The 12,261-nt window shown below is 35.5% G+C and overlaps 1 non-coding gene across 1 annotated transcript; it reads right to left on the reverse strand.

The window, feature by feature from the left end:
* Positions 1-7,789: 7,789 nt before the first annotated feature.
* Positions 7,790-7,892, reverse strand: LOC132521471 (U6 spliceosomal RNA). The gene has a single exon (XR_009540911.1). It is a non-coding gene; the product is annotated as a U6 spliceosomal RNA (small nuclear RNA).
* Between the last annotated feature and the right edge of the window lie 4,369 nt (positions 7,893-12,261).

Consider the following 12,261-nt stretch of genomic DNA (forward strand, 5'->3'; position numbering starts at 1 on the left):
TATTTATTTATTTATTTTTATTTTTGGCTGCATTGGGTTTTCATTATTCCATGTGAGCTATCTCTAGTTGTGGAGAGCGGGGGCTACTCTTCGTTGCGGTGCACGGGCGTCTCATTGCGGTGGCTTCTCTTGTTGAGAGGCATGGGCTCTAGGCGCGTGGGCTTCAGTAGTTGTGGCTCACGGGCTCTAGAGCGCAGGCTCAGTAGTTGTGACTCTCGGGCTCAGCTGCTCCATGGCAAGTGGGATCTTCCCAGACCAGGGCTCAAACCCATGTCCCCTGCATTGCCTGGCAGATCCTTAACCACTGTGCCACCAGAGAAGCCCATCTCATTGTGGTTTCAATTTGCATTTCCCTGGTGATTAGCGATGTTGAGCATCTCTTCATGTACCTGTTGGTCATTTGTATATCTTCTTCGGAAAAATGTCTATTTAGCTCTTCAGCCTGTTTTGTAATTGGATTATTGTTGTTGTTTTGTTTATTTGCCTCTCTGTTTGCTATTTAGTTGTATGAGTTTCTTATATACTTTTGATATTAACCCCTTATCAGGTACAAGGTTTGCAGATATTTTCTCCCACTTCTTATTTTGCCTTTTTATTTTGTTGATTGTTCCTTTTGCTGTGCAGAAGCTTTCTAGTTTGATGTAGTCCTACTTGTTTACTTTTGTGTCTTGTGCTTTTTTGTCATATCAAAAATTTTTGCCTAGATGCATCTTGAGAAGCATTTTCCTGTGCTTTGTTCTAGTAGTTTTATGGTTTCAGGTCTCATGTTTAAGTCTTCAACCTATTTCAAGCTAATTTTTATGAGTGGTTTAAGATAGGGGTCCAATTTCATTATTCTGCTTGTGAATATACAGTTTTCTCAACACCATTTATTGAAGAGACTATCCTTTTTCCATTGAGTATTCCTGGCCCTTGTCAAATATTATCTTCAACTAGCTTCTAAATTGAAAAAATAAAAATGTTTTATATTTATGCTCATTTTTACCATTTTTAGTACTCCTCTTTACTTTGTATAGATCTAGTTTTTTATAGAACCAAAACTTCTGCCTGAAGAACTTCCTTTAATGCTTCTTCTAGCACAGTTCTGCTGGCAAAGAATTATCTCTGCAGTCATTGATATGAAAAGAAAAAAACTTGTTTTGTCTTTACTTTTGAAAGGTAGTTTTATTGGGTGTACAATTCTGGATTGACAATTTCTATATCTTTAAACACTTTTAAGATGTCACTCCATTGCCTTCTGCTTTGCTATATTCTTATCTTTGTTTCTTTGCATGTAATGTTTCTCTTTTCTCTGCCTTCAAGATATTTTCTTTTTCTTTGGTTTTAAGCAGTTTGACTCTTATATATGTGTGTGTGTGTGTGTGTGTGTGCGTGCGTGTGTCCTCTGATCCTTAGATCTGTGGTTTGTCTTCTTCCTTTAATCTTGAAAAATTCTCATTACCTCTTTATGTCTTCTACCACACTCTGTCTCTCTTCTTCTTTTGGGAGAAGGTGCATGACACATGCATATTAGGCCAATGGATATGGTACCACAGCTGTTGGATACTCTTTTCTCTTTCTCTCTTTTTTCTTTTCTTCTTTCCTTCCATTCCTGCTTCTTCCTCCCTCCTGTTTTTCCTTCCCCTTTCTTTTTTCCTTTCTTTCTTTCTTTCTTGCTTGCTTGCTTGCTTTCCTTCCTTCCTTCTTTCTTTCTTTCTTTCTCTCTTTCTTTCTTTCCCTCTCTCTCTGTTGCTTCTATTTACCTTTCATTTTGGATATTTTTATTTACCTATCTTCTCATTCACTGGTTATTTTTCAGTAGTATCTGGTCTTCTGGTAAGTTCAGTGAAGGAAATCTTCATCTTTGATGGTTCTTTCTTTTTACTAGCATGTACTCAACTTTTAAAAACTAATTTCTTTCTCTCTGCTATAATTTTTATCTGTTCCTGTATGTGATCTATCTTTCCTACTAGATACTTTAACATATTAATCGTGACTATTTTAAAGACCCACCTGATTGTTCAAATATCTGAGTCATTCCTCTGGTTCTATTAATTGCTTTAACTATTGAAATGGATTTTTTCTTGTTTCAGTGTGTGTCTTATATTTTTTGACTAAATGATTAACGTTGTTAAAAAGAAGTATAGAATCTGAGATAAATAGCATATATGCCAGTAAATGGTAAAGCCCCCCTCCCCCCACCCCTCTTTACTTGACTCTTTTTCAGTAAAGCTCTAGGTGTGGGGAGTGGATTTCCATAGCTGAGCTGGGCTTGGTAAACCTGTTCCTGGTATAGTACAGGCTTCAGTTCTTCCAGTGTTTGGCTTCCATTAGCTTGTATTTAGGGTGGTACCTGGGAAGTTGGAAGGTCTTTCTCAGTGTCCAAATTCTAGTCTCAGGTTTTGGTAGTCCCTGCCATGAGATTTCTCGTGGGAGTAGGGCATTTTACTTTCCTGGTCAGTTTTAGGTGGGTTTGTGTGCCTGGGTCTCTGTGGTTTGGCCTTTTCTCCATTCCTGCTCCTTTTTTCAGTATTCTTAGGCAGAGGTTTTCTACCTTTCCTGCAGTAATAGCAGATCTCTTGTTTGAAGAGTGTAGGATGCTAGGTTCAAGGAGAAGGAGTTTTGCTTCTACTTCTAACTCAGCAAGAATGGATCTCTGGTTGTGTCCTTAGGATGATAGGCTCCCCTACCCCTTTCCCAGAGGCAGACAGGTTTTACATCTATTCCTACCTCAGAAGCAATGAATCTCTACTCATGCCCTGGGAGGAGAGAGTTTATTACCCCACAATAGCAGATTAAGGCTTTTGTTTTGTAGGAAAGAACACTTCAGGGAAGTAGGCACAGCCTTAGCCTGGTCATTAGCAGCTGCTGTTCACCGCCTTCACACCTGTGCCACTGCCGGGGCTCACCTCATCACTTGCGCTGCCTCCATTTTTTTTGTAAGCCCCTGATGGAGGTCTGTGGAAAAGAGGCTATGAGTGAGTGTGAACTCCCCTTGTGTCTCACTCCACCAGCTATTCTTAACTGAAATGCAGAGTCACACTTGGTATTAAGAATTTGTTAACTTTAGCTGATTTCTTTTTACCCACTTGTTTGATGTATGTCCCATACTCCGCCTGAGGTGAATAAGTTTGTATGTCTTGGCTTCTTTTGGATGAGGCTTGTCCTTATTTAGAATTCAGTTTACTTGATTGTCTTGTGACTTCAGCTCTCTAATGAGCTCAAGAAAAATGATTATTTTGTATATTATATAACTTTTCTCAGGGTTAGGGAAGGAGTGCTGTTTGGATCTTTCAACATCTTCAAGGAAAAGTAAGCTTTCAGCTAATGCCATTATAGTGGGAGGTGCATAACAAACTTTCACTATTTCCCTAGCCCCCTCCTCAAGCTTGTACTACCCTTTTATTTTACTGTCTTTCCAGTAGCTATGGAGCAACTGGCTCATAGTAAAGGTAGAGTAAGGTTGTGGGCTGGGAAAGGCACTGAGATTAAAATCACTTAAATTTATTTTATTAAAATTCTAAAGATATAATGTTCTCTTTGTCTTTTAAACAATATGGTAGATAGCTAGAGTATCAATCAAATGATAAATTAGACAAGTGTGAAAATAGAACAGATGGAAGAAAGCAGGAAAGATAGATGCTGACCCAAACTAACTTAGATGAGATAGAAGAATTTGGGAAATGAAATTTCATCAGGTTAGGCAACTCTCTCTCTGTCATCACCTTGGCAAGTGTTAGAAAAAGGGGTAGTTTGATAGAATATGTCTCCAACCACAATATATAACAGCTTTGAAGATTAAGATATCTGATATCCATCTCCACAAATGTGGTGATATGTATAAGTGACATTTAGCCCTCTTAATAACATAAATAACTCTCACAAACATGGAGCCAGATTTTCTGCTGAAAATGTAAGTTTTGGGTTTTACATGGATTGTTAACTCTTTGCAACTAGACATGAAAGGCAATTGACTTTCCAGGCAATATACTAGAAATATGAATCCTATGTCTGTCAAACCTGTTTGAATTATGTGTCTTGTTGTGGATCTCTCTGCTAGATCATTTGGCATCTCCCCAACAATTTTAAATCTTGTAATGCAAGACTCAGGTAAACATTAAGCTCAGCCTGAAAGCAGAGATTCTGAATTGCAGCAGGAAGGCTGAGAGGGCTATGTAGAGGGGAAAAGAGGGTGGTCCTACTTCTTCTCTAAGAAGATCATATGCATGAGAACTTCAGGTTACTTTTCACACTGACTGGGACAGACTTCAGCTTCTTTTCTGGTAGCCAGACTCAATCGCTGCCCCTTCAGGTGTACTCCCTACTTACAACCCCTTCCATATGAAATGCTGGGACTACGTTCTCATCATGCTTTCTATGTTCTCATTTAAGGTCTACTTGTGTTATAGCAAAAACAATTTCTATAAAAGAACCATCAATCCAAGAACACAGGTGTGAGCAAATTCTTCTTGGCAAAGTCATTTCTAATCACCAAAATGTTCCAGAGAACTGATTCCTTTTCTAGGAATGTTCCGAATGTAGGCTCATAGGAAGAGTTCTGTGTCTTTAAAGTAGAAAGGATGTTATTGATCTTTTAGTCTATGCACTGGCTGAATATCCTTAGGAATCTCACTCAAGCTTTATTTTGATGTATCATGTTATAAACTGACTTAAACCAATCTGGATATACAAATATTTAGGCTTCTTTGGGTAGAAATCAATAGCCAATAGTTGTAAGCAGGAGAAGGTTATATACTGCTTTCGTGGCATCTTTCTAAGTAAAGAAAGCAAACTTTCTAAGTAATTAAAAATGAAATTCTTCTGCAAATATAGTCATTTAGTAGCCAGCATACACAAAACTGTCCTATAAACTCTACCACTCCTTGGCTTTATGTTTTTCCTTTAGGGTGCTAAGACTATACCTAGGATGAAAGATTCATTGGACAATGCAATATTATAGCAGTAGGATTCAGCTGACTACCTTGTCAGACCTGGGTCAACAGTAGTCTTCCAAACTAGTGTTTAGACAGAGGCCTCTGTAGTAATCAAACGTAGGGGGCCCTTCTTAAAGGGAAATGTTTGGTTAGACTTTTAAACTATAGTCTTATGGCAGAGTAAATGTTTCTGAAATATTTTATATTTTTATTTTTTTATATTTGCCAACATAACATTTATTGATGTTTGGTATTTTATTTTCCTCTACTAGCATCTTTTATAAGAATAAAAGTGTATAAATTAAACGTTTTTTTGTAACCAGAAATACTTGCCGCAGATTAACTCCTAGAAAGGCCCCAATTTTCTATTAATTTTTAAAAACTATTTTAGTCTCTATTTTGAAAATCACTAATTTAAACAATAAAATCTATTTCTAAATTTATTTTGCTAATCTATAAAATCTATAGTGTTGACCAGCCAATAAAGACACCCAAAGCACTTGTAGTAGCCATTTCTGGTGTGTGTCTCTTTGATTCTGTCTTCACTCTTTCCCACATCAAATTATTCATCCCTCTGTTTCAATAAATGTATTTCAATGAAAATAGTAAAGGCGCTGGATAATGCATACAGGGAAGGATGATGGGTGTCAGTCTAGGCAAAGGGAGATTGAGGTCAACTGTTCAGAGTGGGACTTCACTGGCTTCTGTGAGAAAACCGCACCTTTATATTTTTCCTAATAAATGAAAAAGTTCAGAGTTTTATTATCTCTGAACAATCTATAGAATTGTAAATACATTTTTTCCTCGATATAAGGGAATATCCTGTATAAGTAGAAAAAATGGTAATAGTTCTTCAGCCTAAAATTCCATTTGGAGGGAGAGGAGCTTAAAGTACTATTCAATTGTATAATTGTCTTCCACAGACCAACCTCCTTGAGTCAGTCTCACAAAAAAGAAAAAGCAAACAAAAAAAAAACCCCAAAACAAAAAACACCTTCCAAAGGAAAAAAAACAACAACAGACAAACAGCAAAAACAAAAAAATGAACTAGACCTGGAACTGTTTTGGTGCTTTATTTTAAAGCAAGAGACCATATGAGGTCCTATGAAGGACTTGGTCTAAAGAGCCACTTTAGTTTTCTTCCTCCATAAAAATTCAAATCAATTTCCTATATGATCCACATCTACAAGGATATACAGAAGTTAAAAAAAAGAAAAAGAAAACACTCAAAGAAAGATTTAACTGTGTTCATTACACTAAACTTACATAAACCAGGACGTGGCTAAATCTATTCTGAAATGATTTTCAGCATTAAAGGTTAAAACAAAAAGAAGCCTCTAGTTAACCTTCAATTAACCGTAGCTGCCTGGCACTTTCGTATTAATCAAGATTTTACTCTTCTCGCATTATTTTTATGACATTCAGTTTTATTTGGTTTCTTCAATATATTTCTCAGAGGTAAAATTGCTCTATTTTATGGGTGAAAATCGAATCAAAACGTGGAAGGCTTCCTGGGTGACCTTCATAAAGTCATCTCCCTGAGGTCCTTTTCTTATTTTTAAAATGACAATAATGAGGTCTCCTCCACTGTGCTGTGGAAAAACGGAATAAAATTGTGCAGAGAAGGAGGATAGTGTTGAAAAGACTAAAAGTTTGGGGGCCAGATAGATGTAGTTTCCATCAGGTATGGGCTTTCAGACGTTGGGCAAGGTATTAACTTCTCTGAGCTTCTGTTGCCTCATCAATAAAATAAAAATATAAATCCTAAATGGGACACTGCCATGTTAGATAAGTTAATGTATGTACAGGACTTGGTATATAAAACACACAAAAAAAGATAGCTGCTATGTTCTGAATGATTGTGTCGTCCCAAAGTTCATATGTTAAATCCTAATGACCAATCCTAATACTATTTGGAGGTGAGGTCTTCGGGAGGGTAAATTTTAGTCTTTTTAAAAAAATAATCCTGGGCTTCCCTGGTGGCACAGTGGTTGAGAGTCCGCCTGCTGATGCAGGGAACACGGGTTCGTGCCCCGGTCCGGGAAAATCCCACATGCCGCGGAGCGGCTGGGCCCGTGAGCCATGGCCGCTGAGCCTGCGCGTCTGGAGCCTGTGCTCCGCAGCGTGAGAGGCCGCGACAGTGAGAGGCCCGCGTACCAAAAAAAAAAAAAAAATCCTGATCAGGAGTAAAATTAGGATCTGCAGGGTCTCACCACACACTTCTTGTTTCTCTCAGAGAAATGGCAAAAGAATGTGGGTGTTAGGAGGGAAAGTCATAGTTATATTCTAAAGCAGTGATTTCCAAACCACTTTGCATCAAATTCACCTGGGTAGCTCTTAAAAATTCCCAGATTCAGGATCCCAACCTCTGATTCAATCAATCTGAAATATATCAATGAAATTTGTGTTGTCCAGTGATGTTTTTGTAATTGTGGTAAAGTATACATAACATAAAACTTACCATTTGAACCATTTTTAAGTGTAAAGTTCAGTGGCATTAGGTACATTCACATTTTCATGCAACTATTCCACCATCCAACCGAAGAACTCTATTCATCTTGCAAAACTGAAACTCTATACCCATGAAATAATACCTCTTGATTCGTCCTTCCTCCGGCCCTGGCAACTATTATTCTATTTTTTGTCTCTATGAATTTGATTACTCTAGCTATCTTATACAGGTGGAATCATAAAGTATTTGTTCTTTTGTGACTGGCTGATTCCACTTAGCATAATGTTTCCAAGATTCCTTCATGTCTTAGCAGGTGTCAACATTTCCTTCCTGTTAAAGGCTAAATAATATTCCATTGTTTGTATATATTACATTTTGCTTGTCCATTCATCCATGATTGGACAATTCCCCAAGTGACTTTTTTAAAAATATGGAATTCTTTACAAATGTGTGTGTCATCCTTGCCCAGGTGCCATGCTAATCTCCAGTTGTTCCAATTTTAGTATGCTGTTGCCAAGCTCAGAACTCCAAGTAGTTTTGGACAGGACCAATAAGGCAGTTTTTTTTCAGCTGCATGTTGGTGGAACATTATATCAATTTAATTGAGTGACCAGTATTTTACAAAGACACAGAATAGAAGAAAGTAGAACAAGTAAAAATGGTAATAATAAGTAAGTGTATTATTTCAAAAATTTTGTTTCTTAACTGTACGTGTTTGCTGCAAGGGAGGGTCGTGAGTGTGCCACGTCAGGGCATGAAATATATTTCTTACAGTTGCTTTCAATCAAAAAGATGTGAAAGCCACCTAAGGACCAGAATACAGAGTATGATTGTATGATAAGTTAACACAATGTTCTCAGCTTGAAAGTTGCTACAGAATTACAGTAGCCATGATTTTACTTTGAATGTATTCAAAATAAGAGAATGTGAAAGGAGAAAAGATTGAGAAATGTCCTCTGTGAATTGATTTGGACTCCACAGTTCATCACAGAGGTCTGAATATTGCTTATTAATGAATCATTTTCATAACACTGTATCAGGAGTTATATATGAATTTGGCATCTCTCTGATACACTCAGCTTTTACAGACTCCAGAAGTAGATAAAGAATTGCTAACGGCAGTAATGAAGAGGTGTGAATGCCACCAGCAATTCAGGGTTCTGTTCCAGCTCAGGAAACATACCACCAAAATCAAAATTAATTTTCCCCCCTTTGGCATTTTTCTCAGCCATATGTGGTTTTTAAGTTATTGTGGTGACTTCTCTCACTTTATTGAAAATATACAGGATGCATTTATCTAAGATAAATATGATTTTACTTGGTATGTTTTCTGAAATAATGGTATGCAATATGCATCAGAAAATAAGGCAATTATATAATAACTGTTTGTGAATTGTATTTGGTTCTGCCAGAATTTATGAAAGATATATACTTAACAGATGTAAATGTTTATATTAGATCATATGGAACATAATCATTCATCTGTCTTTTAAAGAAGTCTGGAACTCCTGTTCAGCACCAGGAGAGTTATTTCTATGTTGCCTTAGATGTTCAGTATATGACTCCACCTCAGATCCTCTGTGAGTTGCCTGATGCTGACACTGGCATTAATACAGGCAAACGTGGTATTCCCAAGTAACCAAAGTTCATGTTTTGTTTTAATTCACAGGGAAGGTGGTGGAATAGATGAATGAATGGAAAGAGATAGTTATATGATAGATAGATAGATGATAGATGTTAATATATAAAAATAGCACAGTCTAAATATACAATTAAACTTTTAAAAAATATAATAAAGACACAGGCTTTCAAACATAATGAGAACTATATTCAGAATTATAATACTTACTAGTGTACAAGAACACTTTATATCATGTATCTTCATTGATTCTCAGCGCTATGTGAAAAAGACCAAACTGTACACATTTTACAAAAGAGAAACCAGATACTGACATTAACTGCCTTGCCAACTCACAGGCCAGGAATGTATCAGAGGCAGGAATCAATTCCTGGGGACTGGCTTTTAGTCCAGGTATCATTCAACTAAACTGCTGTGTGAAGCAAGCAGAATTCTTCACTACTGTTTATTTTGTTTTTAAAATTGCCCAATTTCAGGATGAGACACTTTTGGCCAATTAGTTAAGCTCTGATTAAAAAGTTATTCATAATTACCACAAACTACTAGATAAAAAAATACAGAGCAAAAATAATTTTATTCTTTCTTATTTTGTAAACATGTTAGTGGAGGTTCCCAAACCCAAGTGAGTCTCAGGATCAGCTACAGGGCTTTCAGACAACACAGGTTCCTGAGCAGCACCTAGACTTCTGTGTTGCTCAGGAATCTCAGTTACCCTAAAGGTCCACAGCTGATTGTGATGCTCAGGTAGGTTTGAGAACTGCTGCTTTAGAAAAATGCTTTGGAGTAATTTTGGTGAAAAACCTATCAGAAAAATCAAGTAAAAGACAATACATGTTTTACTTATATACCATAGTCCACAAGTCTGAAGAAAATGCTGGTTTTGTATAACCAGAAGTTTATAGAAATCAGGAGACTTTTTGTTTGTTTAAGAAAAAGAAAACATAATTATGAAGACAAAATTAGTTTTTAAAAAGAGTATTTATGAAGAATGGGAAAAGTAACCATAACAAAAACATTTTACGAAAGCTTTAGACCACAAACATCTGCCTGACATAATGCTGTGCTTAACAATATCCTGAAAATCCCTATTAGTTCATAAACATCTTCCTCATTCCTTTTAAATAAAAGAATGTCCATTTTGTGGATGTTCCATAGTTTATTCAACAACTATCTTATGGATGGCATTTAGGATGTTTTCAGTATTTTTCAATGACAGTGAAAACAATCTTATGTATACGTATTTCATATTATTATTATTATCTTCAGGAAAAGTTCCTGGAAGTGGCATCACTGCGTCAAAATGTAAACACATGTTTAAGTGCTTTAGATATTGCTGAATTTCATCCCCAAAGGGTTGTGTCAATTTTCTTTTGCACCAGCAAATATGTGAGAGCGCCTATGTCCCCACAGCCCTGCAAAAGAGTGTTGCTATTCTTTTTAATTTCTACCAATCTGACAGGTGAGGGGTGGCATCTTAGTGTAGTTTTAATTTGCATTTCTCATGTGTAAAGTGAGCCTTTATTCAGATGTTTAAATGTTATTTTTATAGATTTCTTGTGAATTGATTAGACATCTTTTTAAATAAAGGACTGAAATATTCTGCTTTTTTTCCCCAAATGTGATAAATATACTATCAAATCCTATATGCTGATTTTTAACTCCATAAAATACATTTCACAGTGACCATAAATAGTGCAATTATATAATTAGACTACCGATAATGGCTTGTTATTTTCTTACCAAATGATACATCTTAAAGGTATATATCTTAACTTTCATAATTCACAAAGCCAGTCCTAGGGAAGAAAAGAAAAAATGAACCAATTCCATCAATAGGCATTGGCAATTCTTAATTAAGAGTATTTGCTAAGCAGTCAATCCTAAGTAGTGACATTTATTACAATATTTTTAAAACTGTTTTACATATTTGGCCATTCTAGTATCACTGTTTGAAATGACTTCTACAAAATCTAGATTTTTTTGTAGTATTGTACGAATAGGGTCACAAAATAAATGTGCCACAAAATGCCATTCCAGTGTTCTGTAGTATTACCATTTACTTGTCTTTATTTAAAACTATTTTTTGTTTGCTATTTATTCAAATAGTTTCAGTTCTAGTAATTGCATGTTTACTTTTGTGGGTACAAATGATGTTTTATGTTTTGTGGGGGGTGTGTGTGTGTGTGTGTGTGTGTGTGTGTGTGTGTGTATGTGCTATCAAGAACCTAAATGTTTTCAGTCACAGATATTACATTGGTCAAAACTGATCTCGGAAGATTGGTTGTGGAACATGGAAGAGTAATAATAAAATACTTTGTCTTTGCACTTAGAATAGAAAGGGCAGTTTATACTCTCTTTGCCCATTTGAAAAAACGTGTGGTGTCAAGCAAAGTTTTCTGCAATGCTTGTCAAATGAAAAATCAAAATGAATGATTTGAAGCAAGTTGTGTGTTTCTAGAAAGTATTCCACTGTCACAAAGACGTGATGGTAATTTTCTAATAATCATAGTAAAGCTCCCCAGTTTTGTATTTTTATCCACTTTTTAAATTTCATAAATGTAATTCATTTTATTGGGCAGGCCAGAGTTGCATTTGTTGCTCCTGAGTTGGAAATTTGATATGAGCAATTATTTTTATTTCCCACTATTCTGATCAGCAATTAAAATATTTATTGAAGAAATCACTTGATCTATTCAAGTTGTTTATTTGATGAGAGTAATTTTTTGCTCATTTTGATCCATAATTTTTTAAATAAGAAATAAAGATTTTGTAATGTCCTGCTGAAATATGTTATGTGGTTCATTTACAAGGTCTTAATTTTCATTGTATTCAGCTATTCAAAAGTTCAACAAATTATTTCTTTGAAGTTTAAAATTTTTTCTTTACAATAGTTTTTCTTTTCTCAGCCCCATTGTATCTTCTACTTCAACCATAATTTGATGTATTAATTCACATTGATCTGAAAGATTAGAAAATAACAACATAGTTTCATTAAAAGTGTACAGAATATGAATAATCTTTCTTCAAAATGTGAATTAGATCAATGCAAGAAAGTGAAAATTTCAGAGAATTTTTATGTTTTCAAAGTAGCTCTTTACCACAAACTATTTAAAATCTCTATTAAAGTCAAAGACTAAATCATATTTAACGTGTATTAGAATTTTAAGTCAAAACAATTTTAACATCTGAATTTTAGGATTTAATTACAAAATTTACTCTTGTAACATACTTTTATAAAAATGAAACTATTGGCAATT

The sequence above is a fragment of the Lagenorhynchus albirostris genome, chromosome 5 (assembly GCF_949774975.1).
Source record: "Lagenorhynchus albirostris chromosome 5, mLagAlb1.1, whole genome shotgun sequence".
Classification (NCBI taxonomy): domain Eukaryota; kingdom Metazoa; phylum Chordata; class Mammalia; order Artiodactyla; family Delphinidae; genus Lagenorhynchus; species Lagenorhynchus albirostris.